The sequence below is a fragment of the Pinus tabuliformis genome, chromosome 4_2 (assembly GCF_031772625.1).
Source record: "Pinus tabuliformis cultivar Carrire ecotype Pingquan chromosome 4_2, CPIR1, whole genome shotgun sequence".
NCBI classification, from domain to species: Eukaryota; Viridiplantae; Streptophyta; class Pinopsida; order Pinales; family Pinaceae; genus Pinus; species Pinus tabuliformis.
The window spans coordinates 1,150,609,224-1,150,624,183 of record NC_142304.1 but is presented as its reverse complement, the minus strand read 5'-3'; the positions used below and the strand labels follow the sequence as shown (position 1 = coordinate 1,150,624,183).

The window sequence follows — 14,960 nt, the reverse complement described above, 5'->3', positions numbered from 1 at the left end:
AGTAGATTGTCAATGCCAATTCCTAGTCAGGGTTTCCATTCCCATGTAGGCACCTCAATTTGAACAGTATAGTTTCCCATTGTCGTGGAACTTAAATTTACTGCATTTCTGTTTTTGACCAAAAATAATAAGACGGTCTCAAGATTACATAAATTACACAAACTTTCTCTTGATTCACACAAAAAACTGCGCTGCTCAACACTCCACTCAAGAAAGTAAACCCTCGATATGCTTATTTCTAAAAGCTGGAAATCTTGTCCTGAATGCAGTAGTGTTGTCTGTGTTGATCAAAAGTATTTAATGAAAATATTGAATAGAGTAGATGTTTAGTTCGTTGTGTGACTTCCATTTGCAGACTTCAACAGTGAGCTGGTGCCCATGCTAGTAAGGCCTGCCCTCTCCTCAAAGCATGCAAGGCTGATTAATGAGATTTACCATTTTCCCTATCCTCTCAAACGTATTTGTTGGATCCTTTTGGGAGGGTGATTTCGAAAGTACACTAAGTAATCGGAACCATTTTGAACAAAATATTGCTAACGGATAGACCCTGATGAACAAATTTCATATGCAAACAACCCAAAGTTGTGCCTAATAAGTATGGAGTTTTGTTGAATCGCCAGTTTCCCATATCAGAAAACAAAATCAAAATAAAGGCTCTTCGCACTTCCCCTTTCCCTCCCCACTTCCCCCCACACAAACATTTTGCTGCCCATATATAAATATTTTACTTCAAATACTATAAAATCATCATCACAACAGGGCAACATATGAAGCAATATATAATCCAAATTCTTTTCAGGAAGCATTCCAATCTGGAAAAAACCCAAACTACTGGAACACCCAAAACTGCCCTTCTTGTTATTTTTCTAGGGCAAAATCGAGAGAAGCACAATTCTCAAGTCCATAAAACAAAAAATCAATTGATGTGTCATAGCTGTTTCAACTGCACATCTGCAATACATATAAATGCAATCTGAAAGGTCATAAACAATGGCATTCTCGTCCTCGCCTAAGAACTCTTTCGGGGATTATTTTCTACTGTATTTTTAGGGGGCAATCCTGATTTTGAGTCCAACTCCTTGAGTTTATCATCCAAGCTCTTCTTCTCCCTATTCTGCAACTGCCTTGATGCTCCAGTCATCCAGAGACCTGCAACAACGAAAAAAATATGGGTAGACCAAATGGAAAAAAATAATAATAACACTGACCTGATACAATAAATATGCAGGGATCTTGGAAAGGCGACCTGGTGGAATGTCAGCATTCTACACATACGCCTACAACTAAAATAAGCGGTGTTAAGGTTACCTGCTACGGTACCGATGGTGCATATCCACAGAATTATCTGTCCTGGCTTTTCTTCCACTATTCCTCTGCCTCCCACCATCCTGGGCTTGAATTCTACCTCCTCTGGAATTGCGATGGTTGTAGTCTTTGTCGAATAAGGTTAAACCCGTACACCCCATGTGTGTAGTGTATCGACATGGTGGGAAGACACCTTGGATGGGTTCAGTCACTTTGTTTCTTTTATTTTTGTATGTTCGTAAATAATAATTTTGCTAAGATATATATGTTTTTATTTTTGTACGTTGGTAAATAATAATTTTTTTAAAGATATATATGTTATTATTTTTGTATGTTTGGTAAATAATATTTTTCAAAGATATATATGTTTATATATTAAAAGACTAGAGATTTTAAAAATATGCATCTATTTCCATATCTAAGTTTGCTTGTCTCCCCAACTTTTCTTCGCTCTCGCCTCTGGGGTATGCCCTAAACTGCTTCTGCTTGGCTAAGAGTTCATCTTCCTTGGACGTAAAGAAACAGGTTAATGGCCCAAGACCCAGAGGCATCTAGCAGGAGTGAAAGTATGTCCCCTTACGGACCATCAGTGGCTTATTTCAAGTGGCGTGGTTTTCCTTGATTAACGGTGATGAGTGAGCCTACATTCGTAGTTAACAACCAAAGATGGTTGTCCTCATTGTTGATTTGACAACTAAGTTATGATAGGTTTTTCCACTTGTGAAAAAAAAAAAAAAAAAACTTCTTCTCGCTCTCTGTAAAGGGAAAGTAAGGTATAGTAAATGTCTGCACTCAATTCTCCCACCATTTCATTAAGATAGCTCTAGTTGCCTAAAGTTTGCAGACGCTAGTTTTCTCAGATGAGTCCTAAAGTCTAGGGTGTTCACAAATAGGGATTTCTGTTTTTTTCCGGGTTCTAGAAAAAAAATTAGGGTTTGTTCAGAGGAGGGTTTGGGTTTGAGGGAGGTAATGTTGGAAGCTAGGTGGAGGAATTAGGAGTTCGACACTGCAACAGTGAAGGGGTTGGAGCTTAACATATTCAGTTGTTGTAGGTTATTTTACATTTTGAGGTTTCTTTTGACACATTTTTCAACATTTTCAGAGACATTTGATGAAAGGACATTGCATCATAAATGCATTCTAACATGACAACATGACAAGAAATTCCAGAACCTGTGGAAACAAATGATCTAGGACAAGTGAAAATTGTGTCATCAGCCAAAGTTGGGAAGTGGGTTTGGGTCAATGCCAAACGGCATTGGGGCATTTTAAAACGAAGATTAACCTGTCTAAAATGGGAGCATACAAGGAAAAAATGGTCTCAAAGGGATAGTACTTGGGCCCTTCGCAATAAGAAATATTCAAATAAGTCCCCTTTGCAAGCATGTGGCAATAACAAACCCAAAGGAAAAGTCATTGATGATTTTGTCTTTTATAGTCCCACATCCACATCTCTCACCTGGTCATCTGATCTTTATGTGAAAGAATTGTTAAGTGCAAAAAAGAGGTTGGAGGTTTTAGAAGCTAAAGAGCAAGAAAGAGATCATAAAATTCATGTAATAACAGTTGAAAACCAGGCTTTAGCAGAAAGCAATAAAGTTTTGAAAGAGTAAGTAGAATTGCTACAGGAAGCTCTCCTAATAAGGAAGACAGAATGGCAACGCATGAAGGCAGATGTGCAAAACATGAAGAAATTTGTAGAGGAAAATATAGAGGTGATGAATGCGAAAGCATCCCAAGGTAAATGAAAAGTGGTTGCCCAAATAGACAACCATGAAGAGAAAGCAAGAGAAGAAAGGAAAGGAGGTTCCACAAAAGTTTCCAAAACTTGGGCTCAAGTTATTAGCAATTTTGCTAATAGGGAAGGAGAAGCAAACATTCGGGTTGACAACATGCAAGATAGAGAAAGCAAGGAAAGGCAAGATAGAACAGTAAACATAATTATTAAAGGGGTGAAAGACTATGGGAAAAATGAATGTACTCTTGACCTTGCAAGGGACTTCTTGAAAGACAAGTTGTTATGGCAAGGAGAAATATGCCAAGCATGGAGGGTGGGTAAGTTTAACAGTGAAAGAGTCAGGCCCATAAAAGTCATCATGCCTTGCTTTCCTGATAAATATATCATTCTAAGTAAGAAGCAACTCTTGAGGGGTTCTCGTTTTTTTTCTAGAAGAAGATTTAATTGTAAGACAACAAGAGGAAAGGAGGGAGGAAATGTCAAAGGTTAGGGTAGCAAGGGAGAGCGTGGATTTATAAAGCTAAAGTTGTGATAACGCAATTTGGACCTCCCTCCAAAACATAACAGCAAGATGGTAATAAAGAAGAGGCAACAAACTCTTTAGCAGGAAATCGGGAAGCAAGGTCAATAGGGACACAGACTCAAATGTGAGTCTTGCATGTCAAAACAAATAGCAATCAAGTCATACCCAGGTTTCCTTAAGATTAGTTTGTTGGAACATCAGAGGTTACCCTGGAAACGAGGACCTCGGTTAGGGCCTATTGCGGAAGATAGAGACATAATTTGCCTCATAGAAACACATGAGCGTGAAGGCTGCAAGACACCTTTGTTTGAAGGGTACTGGAAGATGGCAGTGTGGAACAAGGCAGCAAGGAATGTCAAAGGACATGGGGGTATCATGGAATTAGTGAGGGAAAAAGAAGGCTTTTTCATAAAATTAGAAAAAGAAGACTCAAATAAACAATTTATTTGGTTTAAAATATCAGAAAATGAAAATCACATCAAAACCGCAACATGCTATTTTGAGCCGCAAGTTTAAAAATCTACAAAAGTAGAGGGCTTGATCACAAAGATCCCTTTGCAGCCTTAAAATTAGATATTGCAACATATTCTCAGCTAGGTGAAGTCCTTATAGTGGGTGATTTCAATGCTAGTACTACAAGTGAGCAAGCTAGCATTCTTTGTTGTAGAGAAGATTGTGACCTTATCTGGCTTACAGAAGAGAGTAATTGTCACTAGGAAAGAATTTCAGAGGATAAGGGCTACAATGTAACCCCCTCCTCCCACATCTACCCAAGTAACCGACCTACTGGGGTAAACATGTGATGAGAAGTTACTATGATATGATTTAACCTCCTAAGTCACGTTAAGGAAGTAGAACTAACGGAAACATACCATACAGACCTCCAACGTCAACAATAGGACTCCTAAGAACCATACCAACCTTTCAGGTAACCAACCCCTGGGTCCCAATGATGTTTTAGGCCACTTGACCCTTGGATGCTCCCATGATATGGGCCTGATAGCGTCCAGGAGGCTTTGGACGCTCTCATGACAAGGCATGCCAACGTCCAGGGACTAATTTGCTCAGTGTTGTGCCAGCATCCCTGGGACTTGAGCCACTTTTTCAGGCCCAGAGACCAAGTCATTGCCCATAATTGAATGAAACCTTCAAAATAGAAAGATAACAAGGAAACAATGAGGCAAATGCAAACACTTTAACAAGCCCTTGATTGAACCCATACTAACCATGACAGGCATTTTGTCAAACATATCACAAATATGTAATCTATAGGTGTAAATAACATATCTAAGCATAGGGGTCGCATACTCAGTTGAGAATCGCTAAGAAGCATTGATGCCTCAACACATTAGTTGCAGTTTCATCTGTTAGGTCATAGATACATTTTCCATCAATTTACAAGTAAAAACATGATGAGAGCCATACATAGCTACTGTCATAAAACATATACATAACCAAAATAATAGCAAAAGAACTACCAAGGAAATCATAGCCATATGATCCACATATAAACCAGTTTAATACTCATAGAAATACAAGGAGAAATAACTTCATATTGATGATGCAAAATCCAAACCCGGGATGGTACTACCACGTTCCACCTGACCACAGAATGGCTAAGCCAAGTCTCTCTTCATTCATTCACCCTCGTACCATATTCCCAGTATGAATGTGGGATCTCATATAACACATCAATCCAAAACCGTCCAGGGCTTCCAGAGGCCAACCACCTCAACCCATCAAACATCGACTCCACCTCACATTCGAACATCACAAAATCATCATCAGATTGTCTCTACCCAAGCCTTTCTGGGCTCCAAAGTGTTTGTTCCAACCAAGGCTTCCAGGACTAGTAACTCAACGCACAGTTGTCATCAGGCTTCCAAAGCATTTGTCCAACCAAGGCTTCTAGGACTAGTAACTCAACCCACCAAAGTCTTCCAAAGCGTTTGTCTAACCAAGTGTTCCAAGACTAGTAACTCAACCCAAGCTATTACAGGGCTTCTAGAGTGTTTGTCCCACCAGGGCTTCTGTGAACTAATAACTCAACCCAAGTTAAAGGAAACATGAGACTAACCAGAAAATAAAGAAATAAATCCACAACACCATGGCTACCCAAGAAATTGCAAGGCTATGCAAATCCACTGTCAATCCAGTCAATCCTCCATGCCAGTGATAGATCATGACCAATAAACCACATGCATATGCCATGCATTCCAAAACTAGTGAGGAAAACATACATGCAACTCGGTACCTGCAAGCCAAATCCGTTGTAGTTGTTGATCCCGATGTCCTCTTGCACTTTCCTGCTCTCCCTTTGCTTTCTTGCTCCAAAACTCCAAGTATGCCACACTCTCCAAGAGTGTTCCAAGAATGAGAGAGAGCTTCAAAATTGAACTGACAAACGTATGTGAACTAATCCTCATAAGCCTTTTTATTAATGAGGCCTCTATTTTCTTAATTTTCCATTATTTTCCTTCATTTTCCTCCTCACATACAACTTGTAACCTTTCACCTCCCTTTTCTCCTAATTTCCATTATTTTCATAAATAAATGTGTCAAAATGTCACTTTTTCCTTCCAAATCCTTAGCCATTGCCTTTTTCAATTTCCTTAGCCATAATAAACTGAAGGAACACCCACACTAGGATGTCTTGCCCAACATTCAACTTGGAATACGTGTCCCATGACCGTGGTCTTATATGTTTTTACATGAATTTTTAACCAAGGTTGTTACATGCAATCTCTTTGGTGAACAGTTGCTTACTCTATGTGGGGCTTTCGATTTAGTCATTTGTAATGGTTTGACTAGATGGGAAAAGTGCGGTAATTTCACTTGCAATGCTTACAATGGAGCAAGTATAGTAGATTATGTAATTTTCTCGCATGGTTTGTGTGAGAAAATGGAGGAATTTTTTATTGGAGATCAACTTTGGGACTTAAAATCATATCACAAGCCAATTTATTTAAGTTTCTCTTGGACTCGAAAGAAACATTTAGGGTCAAAAACTCAGTGTGTTCAACAAAATCTCCCAAAGGGAAAAATTCTTTTGACTCCAAATAATTGTAATACCTTCAAAATAACACTAGAGAGGCTCTTCGAGAAGGAGAAAATCCCAATTCATGGCCTTCATAGTCACAAATTATCACATTAATGCAAAGCGCACTTGCAGAGTGCAAGAGAGTAAAAATTAAGAAGTTTAAAACAAATTGCTTTTCGGTTAATGCTTGGTTTGATGATGAATGCAAAAAGGCAAGGAGAATGTGGAAAGAGTCAAACAAGGATAACATAAACCTCAAAGCTTACAAGTAGATATTAAGAAAGGAAAGGTTGATTTCATGGTTTCAAGGAGGGAAGAACTCATCTTCCTTGGGAAAAATAACCGCAAATTATTTTGGAAGGAGCTCCAACCAAAAGAGGCAAATTGAAAATAGTATTAGATATTATAAATGGTTCGACTATGCAAGACAACTTTATGAGCAAGATCCCAAGATTGGCCCTCCTCCCTTGGTCAAAATTAGAACTTCAGCAGGCATTTCTAAAAGTTTTAGGAGTGATATTGGGGTAAAGCAAGGTTGCCCATTGTCTCCTACCCTTTTTGGTTTATATATCGATAAGCTCGAAGAGTGGCTAAATTCGCAAGGGGGTGACGATATCCATTTGGGCAATTTTGTTATAAGGCTTCTTTTGTATGCAGATGACCTTATTATGATTGCTAAATATGCCCTTGGTTTACAAGAACACTTACTTTCCTTTGAGCATTTTTGTAGAAGGGTGGGGATGCAAGTCAATATTAACAAAATGAAAGCAGTGGTTTTATCTAACAAAATAAAATATAACCAGCATAAGTTCTACTTTGAAGGCAACACTCTGGAAGGAGTTGCGCATTACAAATACCTCAGAATTGGCTTCAACAAAAATCTAAGCTAGGATGGTTGCAAAAAGAAAAGAACTTTGGGGGTTGGAAAGCATTTTATGCTTTTCAAAATAGGTGTAGAGAGACAGAGTTATGGGACTGGAAATCCACTCAAATTCTTTTTAGGCCTTTAGTAATTCCGGTGATTCTCTGTGGTTGTGAACTGTGGGCTAGTTGTACATCCGACATGCAGTGGACGCAATTGAGAAAATTCATAAGCGTTTGATTACAAACAAATTCAAAATTAAAAGTTTAGTTCATTATGCTATCTTGTTAAGTGAAACAAGGGTTGCTCCTATTGAAGAAATTCCTATGGTGTGAATCACAAGGTATTTAAAAAAATTAAGAAAATGGAAAAGGGCAGATGGCCTAAGGTTGTCTTTAATGACATATTGTGCAAAAGAAAGAAGACTTTGATGTGGCAAAATAACAAATGGTTTAGTAAATGGGGGTTTTTGCTTGAACATGTGTCCCATAGACAACAAAGAGATAAAAGCTTCTATTATAGATAAGCTCCACAAATGTACTTGGGAGAAGGAGTTAGGGAGAAAGAAAAAGTATTATATTGAAGAGTTTAATCCCACTCATAATCATCAACAAAAAGCATACATAGGGACCATATTTATTGGAAAGGAAAATTTCTTATTGCTTAGTTAAGGACTAATTCTCATAAATTTCGTTGTGAAAAGGGGCACTGGAAAAGGCCAAAAGAAGTGTGGGAGGAAAGAGTATGTATTTTTTGCTCTTCCAGAAAAATGGAAACAAAAAATCATTTCATTTTAGAATGTGAGGCCTTCAAAGACAACAAGGACAATTATGCAAATACTCTAACAACTAGCTCTTGGGATAATCTATTAAGCGAGGGGTTTGTCGAGAAGCTGGAGCGTTTATTGTGAAGCTTCATAGGAAAAGGGTTGAATACAAGAATCAGACGAAGAGGCAATTTGTCCCATAGGCTATCTTTAGCCTCGCGGATGTTAAAATAATGTCTTCTTCTTCTTCTTCTTCTTCTGTATAGATATCGCGCTACACTTGGAGTATACCATAAAACTGCCTTTCTTTGGTTAAGAGCTCATCTTCCTTAGACATAAGCAAATAGGTTAATGACTCAAAAGGCATCTGGCAGGAGTGAAAGCCTAGCTAGTAATTCCAGGTGGCATGTTTTTTCTTGAATAACAGTGATGAGTTAGCCTGTATTCACGAATAGTCAATGACCCCACTGCTTATTTGACAACTAAGTTATGATGGGTTTTTCCCACTCTGTAACAAGAAAAAGATATATTGGGCCTAGAGTATGCCCTAAAAGTGTTTTTGTTTGGTTAAGAGTTAGTTTGTCTCCTTACATACTACTAGTGAGTAATTTCAGGTGGCATGATTTTCCTTGAATAACGGTGATGAGTCAACCTGCATTTGCGGATAACAACCAATGATGTTCATCCTTATTGTTGATTTGACAACTATATTATGATAGATTTTCCTAGTGTGTGTGTGTATATATATATATATATATGAGAGTAAAGAATTTTTAAAATATACATCTATATTTATGTGTGTGTTTTTATATATTTAAAGAACTGAAATAAAAGATATACTTAGGTTTCATTTATTTATTATTGAAGAAAAAATTATATTTATTGTTATATTTAGATGATAAATTGTTGATTATTTTATTACAGGTTATATATATTTTTAGTGTTTTTTTCCTTTTGATGTATGATTTTTGTCTGAGTAACCATTCAATTTAAAATATTTGGAGTTTTTACTAGTGTAGATCCATGTTAATTCCATATTTAGCGATCAAATTTATATGTAGATATTTTTTATCATTTAACTCAATGTTATGTATTAAGACATTTACATATTAATATTTTTATTCCTCTAGATGCTTGGTAAATTTGGGTTTAAGAAGGATTAGACTAGTTTAAATTTTTTAAATGTAGTTGTTTATTTATTATTAATTTATTCTTTATTTTTTAATATCTTTTAGTTATGTGATAACTCTTCCCCATACTAGGTTGAAAAACACCTACCTACCTCATTTTAGTTAGTAGTGATTGTCCTACCTTGTTAAATGGAGCTACATGAATTAGGTTTTGTTATCACTCTAGGAAACTCTCCTAGGTTGTAGCTCAGAGATGCCTCGTAACATATAATCTTCAATATTGTTCTTTGAACTATTGGAATGAATGATGGTTTGGATCAAGCCAGATAACCATTTAAACTCTGTGTTTACTCAAGACATGCATGAACACCCTTAGCTTACAAGGCTTTAGACCACTAAAGCTCAATAGTTTGTAGATTCAATAAATAGATGGAGAATACTGACCATATCGGCAGATGCATATATAAACACATATGAATGGCTAGCTATAGGCAGTAAATGAGAATACTAACTGTACCGGCAGATGCATATATAAAACATATGAATGGCTAGCTACAGGCCGTAAAAGAAGCTTGCAAATCTAATTTATCAACGCAGAGATAAGATTATAGTTATCTGGCATTAGATACAGAAGAAACATGAACAACCTGTTCAAGTGCAAGCTTTGAACATAAGAGAAAATGAAAACATATAACAACAAAAGAAGCTTGTATTGCTAATGAATGAAGATGAGAAGCTTGAGTAGCCAAGTCTCAATAGTCTCCAGAAGTTGAACCCTTATTACATTTTGCTTTCAGATATTTATAGCTCTTTACAATGCTCTCGAGCCTTCTGAGGCTTGAGAGGTCTTAATCTATCCCTGTGTCTCTTCAACAACTTTGATGCCCTGACTAGGCAAGCATGGCTCAAAGGTTCCTTCTTCTAACAGCAGAATAACCTCATTCTGGTATTTTGCAGCACTGGCAAGGAGCTCTCTCATGCCAGAGATACTCCATGATGTTTGTTTTGATGAGCTGCGCTGGGCTGTTGATGCTCCATGATCATTTGTTGTTGTGGCTGTGTTGCGTTGTGGCCCTTTTTATTCCATTTCCGGTCTCTGTTTCTGTCTTGAAATGGCTATTCAGGCCTCTGTTTTCCTTTTAGATGTTACAATGACTGCTTTCCTATTTTTACACAGAAAACACTGCATATAGCAAAACCTCACCCATTTCTGCTTTTCCAGACTTTAAAAGTCCTTAAATATGGCTTATTCTCCTATCGGGTCTGCCCTTTGGGTCATTGTCACCTATTGTAAGTGGCATGGCCCTGTGTTTCCCTTTGTATTATGAAATACTTAAAAACACGGGAAATACATTGAAAATGGCCTTTGGCAGATTTCAAATATTATATATTTCCCTTCTTGGACCCTTTCGGGTCCGGGTCTTATCGCATATCGCAAAACCAAGCTTCCCTTTGTATTTCATTATATAACGAAAATACACAAAAATACATTGAAAAAGGCTTTCCCGCAGACTTGAAATATTATGCAATATCATTTAGAACCCTGTTAAGTCTGGTTCTTATCGCATCGGCGCCGCTCCTTAAGGTTTCTCCGATTGCGATCTGCCGATGCGATGTGGGTCATCGATCTACATGCTTGATCGATGGTCCACGTTTAATCGTCGATCGCAGTCGTAATGCCCATACTGTCTGCGTCGATTTGCCTCTGCCGATGCGACTCATCGATTCGATCATCGGAGATCGTTGATCGGGGGTGTCTTGCGCCGATTTCCACTGCCCACCAATCAGATCCGTTGCTTGCAATTTGCCACTTAGATCTGGGTTGTTTATCGGCCAAATCTAACGGATGTTGTGCGTTGCACTGTGCATGCCTTCAATACATGGTTTTTCATGGTTTTTGAGTGTTTTTAGCCTCCTGATAGTGTTTTTCCTCCCTTTTAAGGGTTCTCCTCCCACGCTTGTTTCGATATTTGGATGATCTTAAGCACTTTTGAAGACTTTGGGAGTGTTTTGGAACATATTTGGATCCATTTTTGAGCCATTTGCCATCAAGGCTAACACTGGCTCCTTTTGGGGATGAAATCCTCCCTGTGAGGTTTCAAGAATCACAGAACATTGCCTTTCCTGTTAAAACAAAAATCAAATCTTCCTTCTAGTGTTCCATTGGGCATGGAGTCTATTTTGCAATGAAAATAAAAAACTGGAAAAAACATATTTACAATACCAAGGCTTTAAAGCCTTAAATGAAATAAAGTTTCAAAAACTGCCCATTGACTGGGCCATCAAAAACATCTCCTCCTTCCTTTAATGCATCCCTTTTGAGAAACCAGTCACCAAACTGAAAATTGACCCTTTTTGCCTTTCTGTCAAAGGTTTCTTTTTCTTGGTCAATGTGCATATCAACAAATTCATCAAAGACTCACAAAGGCCTATTAATTTGATCATCCTATTTAAAAACTTTCCAGCATTTGACATTGTTAGGCAGAGATGGTCTATATTTCACCTCATCTATGTATGCTTTCAGCCTTGGATGTTTTGCTTGGAAGGTTTTTTTCACCTGAAAAGTTAATATAAAAGATGAATTAATGCATTCATGTGTGGGGGACACAAGGAGTACACCTGCTTCTGCATCTTCTTTAGAGCAAGCGCCTTTAAAGAACATGTCCCAGATTTGTGGGCCTTCTTCCTCTGTGATCTTGCAAACTGGTTTTTTAAGCCGCATAGAGGCCAACTGAGATTCTTCAATCTGAAGAAAACAAGCTCCAACATCAGTGTCAACAACATAGATGGGATGACTAGTGGGATTCCTTTCATCACTGATTATATAAGCCAACTGAGCTTCTCTTTATAGCCTCCTGTTTTCACCTCCAAAAACTGGGACAATAGCATAGGATAGATCATTTTGCAATGTTCCACCTAATCTCTTGCTCTAGCCTCTGGAAAGCAACATGCCAAACTTGGCGGGTACATCTGCTACCATAATATCCATCATCATGCTCTTCATGGGCAGCTGAGACAAAGTGATGGCTAGGTCCTTGATTAGTCCCAGGCATTCCACTTTTCTAGAGTCAAAAGAAAATAGGTCATGGTAAGGCTTGGTAATGTCAAGACCCAATTTATCCATGACAGCCTTGGGCATTAAATTATGGCTAGCTCCAGTGTCCAGAAGGAAATTGTGAAGGACTTTATCATGAATAGACAGAGAAACATAGAATGATGGGGAGCTGTCTTAATAATTTTCAATCATTGGGCTGAGAATAACAGCTGGTTGGTCATCTTGAAGATTTACATCGTCAGTGGAGGCTTGGATGGCTTTAGACTCAAGTGCCGCGGGGATGGATTTCTTGAAGGACTCATTCTTCACTAGTTCAATCAGAGGTATAGGTATTCTTAGCATCTAGATTTCTGATTCAAAATTGAAAGGAGAAGGAGACTTGTCAGGGCCTCTTACCTCGTGGGTTGGAGCTTTGAGGATGATACGATCAGCTGCTGGTAGCTTCTGCTTATTAACTTTTTGTACTGTAGGGACAACAACTCTTTGAACAGGGGTTTCCTTGGCATTATTCATCTTTGACCTCAAATTATATCTGTGCAGATCTTCAGTTTGTACAACAACTTCACCATCCCACTCTTGGCTGATATGGTCATTGAATAATGACTTTCCATAAGCAGCTTTGGTAAAAAAAGGGGCACTGCCTTTGTCTTCAAAACAATGGATCACATCATCTTATTCAACTGCTCTTCCTCGATGACTACGTTCTGGAAAGGGGTCTTCACCCTTTGGTCTTCATTGGCATCTTTGCTTCTTTGTAAAATCTGCAACTACTTGTTTGCTCTTGTATATTGATTTGGATTTCTAGGAACAAAGGTATTAGGAACCCTTCCTTTCTCGGGGTGCTTCTCAACCTTTACTTTGGAGATCTCAGAGGCTAATGACTCTATCATCTTTGTCATTTTATCTATCTTGGGATCTGAGGATGATGAAGACTCGTCCCTCTGTCTCCTACTATCAGCATTTCCCTTAAGCTTCTCTGCATCCATGATGTTTGATTCTACTTCCAAGGTTGCATCCTTCATATCAGCCAAAGAAGCACATCACCTCTCGATCAGGAGTAAACAGAAGTCAGAATCAAATGCGCTAGCATAGATGAGTCTAGCAGAGGTAGTGGTGGGTTTTACTTCAGCTGGTATCTTGTTGTACATGCGGTTAAACCTTTTATTAAAATCAGACAACAACTCACCATTTTCCCTCTTTAAGTTCCCAAACTCAGTGTGGTAGTAAAGGAGATCCTTCTTATCCCCCCAATGCTTTAGAAATGCATGATCTAAAGCCTCAATATATTCTATAGATCTTAGGGTCAGTTCTCTGAACCATTTTCTAGCCTCTCCATCTAGGCTTTGGACAAAGACTCTCATCCACACATCATCTTCACTAATGTCCAGGTTATCAGCATAGCTATAGAATGATTCAAGATGTTCTTCAGCTGTAACACCTTCAGTCCCAGTGAACTTAGGCATATACTTTTGATATTCTCCAGTAGGCATGGCATTCAAAGGAGTGGGCAGTATTAGAGGTCCATATCTAGCAGCTATGATTTTTTCCATTTTGGTGGGTGCTTGTGGACCTGCCATAGTTGTGGTGGCTAAAAGAGTACTGGTAGTCTGAATGATAGAGGGTTGAGGAATGACTGATAGGTCTAAAGGAGTATGATGGATAGGAGGTGAGGTTTCCTTTGGGCTTACAACAAAAGGAGAAGCTAAGGAATAAGGAGCTTTATGAATCTCTAAGATTTTTTCTTTGCTACTAGTATTAGATGCTATACTCTCAGCATGTATTTGTTCTATTACAGGCTTTTCTTGAAGAGATATAGAAGATTGTTTAGGTTTACCTGAACCTGATGCTCCTTTCTGCAATACCTTTCTCTCTTTGATAATTTTTTCAGGGTCAAGTACTAGGTCATCTTGTGGCTTCTGAGGATTTCTCTGAGTATGCCTCACAAACTGAGCCAGAACTATGAAGTGGAGTCGCCAAGAGTTTCGACCTCCAGTAGAGTCGCCAGATAGATGATTACAACCAAAAAAGTGCCCAGAATTTGTCTATCATCAACGCTGGATCTATGTTGTCTCCCAGGGAAGCTGAGCTTCAATTTCCTCTCCCCGGCAACGATGCCAATTTTGTTATCACTCCAGGAAACTCTCCTAGGTTGCAGCTCAGAGATGCTTGGTAACATATAATCTTCACTATTGTTCTTTGAACTATTGGAATAAATGATGGTTTGGATCAAGCTAGATAACCATTTAAATTCTGTATTTACTCAAGACATGCATGAACACCCTCAGCTTACAAGGCTTTAGACCACTAATGCTCAATAGTTTGTAGATTCAATGAATAGATGGAGAATACTGACCATATTGGCAGATGCATATATAAACACATATGAATGGCTAGCTACAAGCAGTAAATGAGAATACTGACTGTACCGATAGATGCATATATAAAACATATGAATGGTAGCTACATGCAGTAAAAGAAGCTTGCAAATCTAATTTATCAACGCAGAGGTAAGATGATAGTTATCTGGCATTAGATACAAAA

General features: G+C 38.3%; 1 long non-coding RNA gene across 1 annotated transcript; it reads right to left on the bottom strand.

Annotated features, from left to right (window-relative positions):
• Positions 1-768: 768 nt before the first annotated feature.
• On the bottom strand, positions 769-1,513 carry LOC149173751 (uncharacterized). The gene is made up of 2 exons (XR_016259703.1): positions 1,309-1,513; positions 769-1,149 (listed from the first exon to the last, which is right to left on the bottom strand). It is a non-coding gene; the product is annotated as an uncharacterized LOC149173751 (long non-coding RNA).
• Positions 1,514-14,960: the final 13,447 nt, after the last annotated feature.